This window comes from Periplaneta americana, unplaced genomic scaffold, assembly GCF_040183065.1.
Source record: "Periplaneta americana isolate PAMFEO1 unplaced genomic scaffold, P.americana_PAMFEO1_priV1 scaffold_34, whole genome shotgun sequence".
NCBI classification, from domain to species: Eukaryota; Metazoa; Arthropoda; class Insecta; order Blattodea; family Blattidae; genus Periplaneta; species Periplaneta americana.
Genome location: NW_027185515.1, coordinates 247,519 through 257,384, shown reverse-complemented (window position 1 = coordinate 257,384; position 9,866 = coordinate 247,519). Strand labels below are relative to the sequence as shown.

Here is a 9,866-nt window from a genome sequence, read left to right as displayed (position 1 = left end):
TTCCAAGAAGCTACCGCATATATGAGTCCTACATGTTCATCTCAGTCAAAGGGCCAGGCCAGGCCAGGCCACTAAGTTAGATCGGATATGATGAACATTTTTTCTACCTCAGCTCAGGCAAAAACCCAAGAAAGTCGCAAATACGACATCACATTCGGATATAATCCGAAAACCCAACAACAATGAATACCTCCATCACACCATATCAGCTAAACGCCCATCAAGGAAATTCAGAGATCAACAGAATTTCATCTTGGACAATAGGCTGAGGAACAGTCCCATATACTACACTTCGATCTTAGCCAAAAGACCGAGAAGAAAAACCGATCACGTGCCGTCGGGATCTATTTAATTCTACAACAGCACCTGCCATATGCGGGTTATTAACAAACTCCGCTCCATTTAGATATACAGTTCGATACACCATCTTCTAAAGGGACTCTCGCTAAAGCTGTACTGCCATATCTTTCGAATAGAGTGCGCATACCATTTGTATTTCAATTAATCACAATACAGATTATAAATTGTAATGACGTGTGTCTAAATTACGTACACCTGCCCTCTAGCGAATGCTGTCGGAGTTATTCTCGCGCAAGTACAGTGAACTTGCTACTGCTGCCTACGATAGGCCGATGTTACATTCCTCGCATTAATTCTTAATATAGCGATCGAAAACTATCTAACCGCGGTTGCCGCACCTATAGAAACGGCAATCATATCCTTAAATAATGAACTTTTTGTGATAAAGGAAAAAGAAAAGAAAGAGACAGAGATCAGCTTAATTTCATTCAAGCGGAGCGACAGCACGGAAACTAGCGTCCAGCTCTTGAGACAACTAGTCAAACAACAGATGGTAACTACACAGAATTTACTGCATTGCAACATTCATTGTGTTATTATAGCAGTAGTGTCAGATTTGTAAGCTCCAATACCGTTTGTGGAGCTAGATCGGAGCATGAACTTGCTTGTGTCTGTGGAAACACCGGAGCACGAAACCCGTCTAGTGGAGCGCTCAGCTCCGTTTAGTCCCTGTCTGACATCGCTGTATTATAGTTTCTATGAACCATATTTCCGAAGTGTTGAGCTATGAGCACTTAAGCGCTCGCAATACTTTGCCACTACGCAGCGAATATTCACCGACATTTAAAGCACTCGTTCACACTATTTTTCGCATAGATTTCCCAATTATGCCTGTGACAATCATAGCTTCAGAATTACTGAGCGATTCATTCATCCCAACAACCAACGTTAACCCGTGCCCACAAATATAAATTCATTGTCCAACTTCAACTCCTTTCACAACATCCCCGCCTACACAAGTCACTCACTAGAGGAATAATATTAGGCTTCTCTATTCATTTCGCAAATTGCCATAAACTACAATATAATATTACTTCGCATCTCTTTTTATCGTCTCACATAAACCGTTTCAGCTTGCAAAGTTTCTTCAGATTTTAGATTTAACTAATTTAATTTTCAATTGTCTGGAACGGCTGTTAACTTCGTCTGTAGCTTTCCCCACAGCGGAGACGTGACGCTTCATTCCGAGAAAAACTACTATATTACCTACAATAATTGAAATTATGTTGAATATGACCCGCTCTGCTCCAGTCGAACACAATATCACTACATCACAAATCCAAACGGTGGCGAGGTAAGGTACAACGTTTTTAGAATAATGGAATTATTCGTTACTAGATGTTCATTTTAATCAGTCTGTATGGTGGCAATGTGATGTATCTCCGTAGGGAAAAGGCTGCGGATATGAGCACATGTAATCAAATTGTTCCTTCCGCTGTAGTGAATGAGAATATTTGAGATTTATTTGTGGCGAGGTGTAGAAGATTATGTTACAGTGTCCATAATATTAAAATACTTTTCTCTTGAGCCTACCTGTTCAGAGGATCGGTCATTGCTGCTGTACTTCGAATTTTGTACCGTTCATTTAATCTCCTTAATGCTGCTACATATTCCTTCGCACAAACACACTTTCAATACTTGTATCGTACAATAAATACATCTGATATCGCAGAGAATTAATACGAAACATAAAGTTCCGCCAAGCATCCGCAGCCATCTTACATAATTTTATTGCCGTACATATATACATACACAAATACAACACTACATGATAGCGATTAAATGGGCCGATCCCGGAAGCACTGCAATACCGGGCCAACCCGTGACAGAGGTGGAGCAAGCTCCTAGCACTCCGTCATTTTCCAAAAATCAGTTTAATATTCTGGTCCTGCAATGCAGGACGTATCAGATATTAAGCTGATAAGAACAGATTAAATTTATTTAGATAATACTTGTAAATACAAGAGTATGCACAATAATAATATAATATGTAACAGGACAATAATTAAATTGTTCTTAGTGTGTTTTTTTTTTTTTTTTAGAAGAAAAAAAGCATATAGTAATAGAACAATTATATGTCCTTCACGCACTTCACGATCACTTCACTATCCAGCACATATCATTCATACTGTCGGTGGCCTGTCACGTGTTCGACGTATATGTCCCGACTCCATCGAATTGTGTCCGACACCATGAGCCTCTTCATAAGTACTGCGTACGCATGGGAGATGCCCAGGTGACGGAGAGCATTTTCGTTAGCCGGATCGTACCCGCCCAGAGAGCCGATTACAAATGCATCGACCGAAGTGCGGAAACCCTGCCGTTCGAAGTGGGCCGCCAAGTTCTGGTATTTTTGAATTTTAGTGTTTCTGGCAATTTCGAAAGCCGTATAACGGTTTTCGAAGGGAATGGTGACGTCTAGAATGAATACCGTCCCCTCGTCCCTGTCGACAACAACAAGATCCGGTCTCTCCGAACCCTCGTAGTTGGGCAGGGGCTGGTTGGAGTAAATCTCCTTCGAGCCTGACTTGTTCATGGCCCGGGTGAGGCGGTCTAGGACGGCGTTGTGCCTGCGGGTCATGGTGACAAGGTGAGGGGGACAGTGATTCAGGACGTGAGGAAGGGTTTCATTGGCGGCTCCACATCGACGACAGCGTTTGTCGCCACCACCAAATCTTCGGCAACCATTCAATGGAACCACACCCAGGCGAGCTCGATGGATGAATCTCCATTCCGCAAACCTGGTGTAGTTTCCACCCCTCATGAAGTGGTTGGATGCAGAGGCTAAGGTGGTGACGTCACTTACCTTTCCCTGGTCGGGTTTGGCTAGGAGTCGGGACAGATAGAAGTGTCGAACACCGTCCTTCAGAACGCCTTCTGCCTGCTGCCTATGGAGGTTGACGCCGTGGAGTTGGAGGACGAGGTCTTGGTCCTGCGACGTCCAGCACACGTCGAGTTTCGAGCGGAGGCGCCTCGTCGCTGAGCGAAGTCTCGTCCAGGCGGACGAGATGTCCCCGCTGTCTCGCTGGAAGTCCCCCTCCGTGGCGCCCGTCAGGAATGCTGCTATCTCCTCTGTTGTTGGGTTGCGCAGCAGCTTCTTCCTGACGACCTCCTCCAGGGACGCCCTCGCCAGGCGCGCTGTGGTGACGTCGGGACTCGTCAGGAGACGCAGCCCGTGTACTGCCTGGGACACATCCGCTATGACGTTCGTGGGGAGCAGATTCATTCCTCCCCACTGATGACGGAGATACAGCACCTCGGCGCTGGCCCTCTGGGGCAGGTGCAGCCACTTCTTGCCAAGTTGTTTTAGCTTGTTGTCTAGCTGCGTAAGTGGCTTCTTCGGCACTGCCCCGGCTTTCAGGTGGAAGGCCAGCCTCGACAGCACGTAGGTGTTCACGGCGTCGAGTTTCTGCCAAGGTGCGAGCAGCGACTTGTCGATCTTGTCGAGGTCGCTGAGAAGAGAGCGGATGGTGTCCCCGGCAGATGGCTGCTTCTGGAATCCCGTTGGGACCCCCAGGTGTTCATAGACCCCGCTCTCGTCTAGGTCTTCCATTGGCTCTCCCCGAATTGTGAAGACAGTGCGTCGCGCAGCGTGCTTCTTACCGTCGACGTGGAGTGAAGAGCACTTCCGGACGTTGAAGTCCAAACCCGCCCACTGAGCCATCGTGGCGGTCACGTCCAGCATGTTCTGGAGTCCAGCTGCCGACGATGATAGGATGGCAATGTCGTCGGCGTAGGCGAGGACTGAGAGTTCCTCGCCGTGGAGAACGTAGCCCATGTTGAGCTGGGTGACCGCCCGGATGATCGACTCCATCACTATGTTGAATATTATTGGGCTCAGTGGGCAGCCCTGCTTCACTCCTGAAGCAACCTCCACGTCGTCGGTCAGGCCCTCGGAGCTTCTGATGTTGGTGGTGCTGCCGTCGTAGAGTTTCTGCACGACTCGGATCGAATCTTCCCCCAGGCCGATCCAGTGGAGGCAGTCCCAGATGGTGGAGTGTGGGACTGAGCAGAACGCGTTTTGCAGGTCGAGCCAGGCGACTGCAATTTCTGCTCGATTGCGCCTCGCGTTCTGGATGGCTGTTTGAAGCACAAAGTTGTGTTCAATACAGCCTTCGTAGGGCATAAAGCCCTTCTGCGCTGGGGAGATCCGGTCGTGCCGACGGCACCACTCCGTGAGCCTTGCTGCGATGCACGACGCATGGAGCTTGCCCACCGTGTTTGAGAGTGCGATGGGGCGCCAATTCGAGATATCCTCCTCCGCCCCCTTCTTGTGAAGTAGAATGGTGGTCGACCGCTTCCAGTCCGCCGGGATGTGGTCGAGGCGGCGGACTGCGTTGAATAGGGCGGAGATGATATGGCACCCGGGGTCGAATCGGCGCCAGGCTCCGTACCGCAGGTTGTCAGATCCGGGTGCGGTGTCTTGACATCTACGGAGGACGTATCAGATATTAAGCTGATAAGAACAGATACTACACTTTGATCTTAGCCAAAAGGCCGAGAAGCGATGCCAAACGACGCCCGTCGCGACATAATTAATCTTACAACGACGCCTGTCACAGACGGGACGCGAACTTATCCCGCTGGCCTCAGAAATTAAATTCATTACAAAATATCATAGCAAGACTCTCTGAACAGAACTACTATCGTCTCATGCGCATTCAGAGTGCGCACTTCACCTGCATTCGGATATCAAGTAAAATTAATTACGAAATACAATGAATTATTATGCCACGCGTGCACATTACGTGTGTCTGCCATCTAGCGCCTGCTGTTGGCGTTACCCTCGCTCATAATACGCCAGCATCCCTATTAAACTAGGTCCCGCGCCGTGGTCTAAGACATCCTCCCTAGGATTCCCGTCATGGAATCCGGGCTATTCCGAGTACTCATGGCTTCGGCCAGTGTATGGGACCGGTGCCCACCCAGCATCGTGGTGCACTTGGGGAGCTACGATAGGTGGCGAAATAAAGCCAGCTCTATAACGGCTGGGGGATTCATCGTGCTAACCACACGATACTTCCATTTTGGTTTCATGATCGTCCACCTCTGCTTCGGCATGTTGACGTGAGTTCAGCAGCCGGTTGCTCGGTCATGGTCCTTCATGGTCTGTCGTGCCACGGATTAGTATATAACGACTAGACTATGATCAACACGAACATTTATACCGCTATGATGCATGCTGTAGGCTACTAAATCAACAATAATATTTACAACGCATCCAAGTGCTGATGTAAGAGGCTAGGTCTCCTCGGCTCTTTCTTCTTCATTTCAAATGGGTAACATGACGTCCTCAAACATTCATTTCAAAACGATTCCCAATCTGAACAAAAGCATATTATTAAGTTTCTACCTAACGTTATTAGTACTCTAAACTCAGCGTGTCTGGAAAATACGTATGTACACGTGATCTCCCATGTTCCATATCTTACATAACGGCAGTACAGGTTCAGATCGTTACCACCAAATTAACAAACGTTCCCACATTACAAGCGCACACATTCATTCACTTCTTCTCAGACATCATATTCATTTCCTGTATAATTACGTACATTAAGTACATGTATACTAAGAATTCTGATTACAGTTACAAATTTTACGATTTAAATGCATTTATGTCATTTTTCTTTTCACAAATTCTCATCAAATTGCTCCTCACAACTGGTAACAAATATTAAATCATTTTTAGTATTTCCAATGACAGTCAATCTATCCTTCCCCATTTCCAGTTTAATACTGTGCACACCACTCTTCTTCTCCTCTTCGTCACCGTCTTCTTCTTCTATTTATCAATTCCGCTATAATGCCACAGTAACGAGCTTGGCGTACCCTGACCAACCACGGAACACCTGACATGATTCTTTCTTGTTCGCAGGGACGAGAAGTCTGTATTTTTTCTCAACGCAGCTATTCTGTTTTAAACAGGGATGTCTATGGCTTCCGAAACTGCATGTCATTAAAAATTCTCACATTAAGAAATTTGTAGCCGATCACTTGGAACGGCAGGGTAACCGAACTTCAGTCGATGCATTTATAATTATCGGCTATCCGGGAGAGTAAAATCACGCAGGCGATTATTATTGCTCTCAAAACTCACGCAATTTCGCCAGCATACGTACGTCGAACCCCTAACTGCCCACCGATACTAAATTCCAACACACGACTCGCATACGTTGTGTTATACTGTATTTCTAATTTTTAAGGCCAAATGCACGACATACTGTCAAGAATGAAAGAAAAACAATAATAGAATTGCCCTGAAATTCCTTATATTGTTGCGAATTCGATCTCAACCTAATTCCAAGAAGCTACCGCATATATGAGTCCTACATGTTCATCTCAGTCAAAGGGCCAGGCCAGGCCAGGCCACTAAGTTAGATCGGATATGATGAACATTTTTTCTACCTCAGCTCAGGCAAAAACCCAAGAAAGTCGCAAATACGACATCACATTCGGATATAATCCGAAAACCCAACAACAAAGTTAAGACATATGATGAATACCTCCATCACACCATATCAGCTAAACGCCCATCAAGGAAATTCAGAGATCAACAGAATTTCATCTTGGACAATAGGCTGAGGAACAGTCCCATATAGATAATACTTGTAAATACAAGAGTATGCACAATAATAATATAATATGTAACAGGACAATAATTAAATTGTTCTTTGTGTGTTTTTTTTTTATATGAAAAAAAAAGCATATAGTAATAGAACAATTATATGTCCTTCACGCACTTCACGATCACTTCACTATCCAGCACATATCATTCATACTGTCGGTGGCCTGTCACGTGTTCGACATATATGTCCCGACTCCATCGAATTGTGTCCGACACCATGAGCCTCTTCATAAGTACTGCGTACGCATGGGAGATGCCCAGGTGACGGAGAGCATTTTCGTTAGCCGGATCGTACCCGCCCAGGGAGCCGATTACAAATGCATCGACCGAAGTGCGGAAACCCTGCCGTTCGAAGTGGGCCGCCAAGTTCTGGTATTTTTGAATACTACACTTCGATCTTAGCCAAAAGACCGAGAAGAAAAACCGATCACGTGCCGTCGGGATCTATTTAATTCTACAGCAGCACCTGCCATATGCGGGTTATTAACAAACTCCGCTCCATTTAGATATACAGTTCGATACACCATCTTCTAAAGGGACTCTCGCTAAAGCTGTACTGCCATATCTTTCGAATAGAGTGCGCATACCATTTGTATTTCAATTAATCACAATACAGATTATAAATTGTAATGACGTGTGTCTAAATTACGTACACCTGCCCTCTAGCGAATGCTGTCGGAGTTATTCTCGCGCAAGTACAGTGAACTTGCTACTGCTGCCTACGATAGGCCGATGTTACATTCCTCGCATTAATTCTTAATATAGCGATCGAAAACTATCTAACCGCGGTTGCCGCACCTATAGAAACGGCAATCATATCCTTAAATAATGAACTTTTTGTGATAAATGAAAAAGAAAAGAAAGAGACAGAGATCAGCTTAATTTCATTCAAGCGGAGCGACAGCACGGAAACTAGCGTCCAGCTCTTGAGACAACTAGTCAAACAACAGATGGTAACTACACAGAATTTACTGCATTGCAACATTCATTGTGTTATTATAGCAGTAGTGTCAGATTTGTAAGCTCCAATACCGTTTGTGGAGCTAGATCGGAGCATGAACTTGCTTGTGTCTGTGGAAACACCGGAGCACGAAACCCGTCTAGTGGAGCGCTCAGCTCCGTTTAGTCCCTGTCTGACATCGCTGTATTATAGTTTCTATGAACCATATTTCCGAAGTGTTGAGCTATGAGCACTTAAGCGCTCGCAATACTTTGCCACTACGCAGCGAATATTCACCGACATTTAAAGCACTCGTTCACACTATTTTTCGCATAGATTTCCCAATTATGCCTGTGACAATCATAGCTTCAGAATTACTGAGCGATTCATTCATCCCAACAACCAACGTTAACCCGTGCCCACAAATATAAATTCATTGTCCAACTTCAACTCCTTTCACAACATCCCCGCCTACACAAGTCACTCACTATAGGAATAATATTAGGCTTCTCTATTCATTTCGCAAATTGCCATAAACTACAATATAATATTACTTCGCATCTCTTTTTATCGTCTCACATAAACCGTTTCAGCTTGCAAAGTTTCTTCAGATTTTAGATTTAACTAATTTAATTTTCAATTGTCTGGAACGGCTGTTAACTTCGTCTGTAGCTTTCCCCACAGCGGAGACGTGACGCTTCATTCCGAGAAAAACTACTATATTACCTACAATAATTGAAATTATGTTGAATATGACCCGCTCTGCTCCAGTCGAACACAATATCACTACATCACAAATCCAAACGGTGGCGAGGTAAGGTACAACGTTTTTAGAATAATGGAATTATTCGTTACTAGATGTTCATTTTAATCAGTCTGTATGGTGGCAATGTGATGTATCTCCGTAGGGAAAAGGCTGCGGATATGAGCACATGTAATCAAATTGTTCCTTCCGCTGTAGTGAATGAGAATATTTGAGATTTATTTGTGGCGAGGTGTAGAAGATTATGTTACAGTGTCCATAATATTAAAATACTTTTCTCTTGAGCCTACCTGTTCAGAGGATCGGTCATTGCTGCTGTACTTCGAATTTTGTACCGTTCATTTAATCTCCTTAATGCTGCTACATATTCCTTCGCACAAACACACTTTCAATACTTGTATCGTACAATAAATACATCTGATATCGCAGAGAATTAATACGAAACATAAAGTTCCGCCAAGCATCCGCAGCCATCTTACATAATTTTATTGCCGTACATATATACATACACAAATACAACACTACATGATAGCGATTAAATGGGCCGATCCCGGAAGCACTGCAATACCGGGCCAACCCGTGACAGAGGTGGAGCAAGCTCCTAGCACTCCGTCATTTTCCAAAAATCAGTTTAATATTCTGGTCCTGCAATGCAGGACGTATCAGATATTAAGCTGATAAGAACAGATACTACACTTTGATCTTAGCCAAAAGGCCGAGAAGCGATGCCAAACGACGCCCGTCGCGACATAATTAATCTTACAACGACGCCTGTCACAGACGGGACGCGAACTTATCCCGCTGGCCTCAGAAATTAAATTCATTACAAAATATCATAGCAAGACTCTCTGAACAGAACTACTATCGTCTCATGCGCATTCAGAGTGCGCACTTCACCTGCATTCGGATATCAAGTAAAATTAATTACGAAATACAATGAATTATTATGCCACGCGTGCACATTACGTGTGTCTGCCATCTAGCGCCTGCTGTTGGCGTTACCCTCGCTCATAATACGCCAGCATCCCTATTAAACTAGGTCCCGCGCCGTGGTCTAAGACATCCTCCCTAGGATTCCCGTCATGGAATCCGGGCTATTCCGAGTACTCATGGCTTCGGCCAGTGTATGGGACCGGTGCCCACCCAGCATCGTGGTGCACTTGGGGAGCTACGATAGG

The 9,866-nt window shown here is 45.1% G+C and overlaps 2 non-coding genes and 1 pseudogene across 2 annotated transcripts; all 3 read right to left on the bottom strand.

Moving 5' to 3' along the window:
* Window positions 1-2,137: 2,137 nt before the first annotated feature.
* LOC138693983 (U2 spliceosomal RNA) lies at window positions 2,138-2,324 on the bottom strand. Its single transcript, XR_011330671.1, has one exon. It is a non-coding gene; the product is annotated as a U2 spliceosomal RNA (small nuclear RNA).
* A 2,449-nt stretch (window positions 2,325-4,773) lies between these two features.
* On the bottom strand, window positions 4,774-4,869 carry LOC138693985 (U2 spliceosomal RNA; annotated as a pseudogene).
* A 4,353-nt stretch (window positions 4,870-9,222) lies between these two features.
* LOC138694031 (U2 spliceosomal RNA) lies at window positions 9,223-9,415 on the bottom strand. The gene has a single exon (XR_011330714.1). It is a non-coding gene; the product is annotated as a U2 spliceosomal RNA (small nuclear RNA).
* Between the last annotated feature and the right edge of the window lie 451 nt (window positions 9,416-9,866).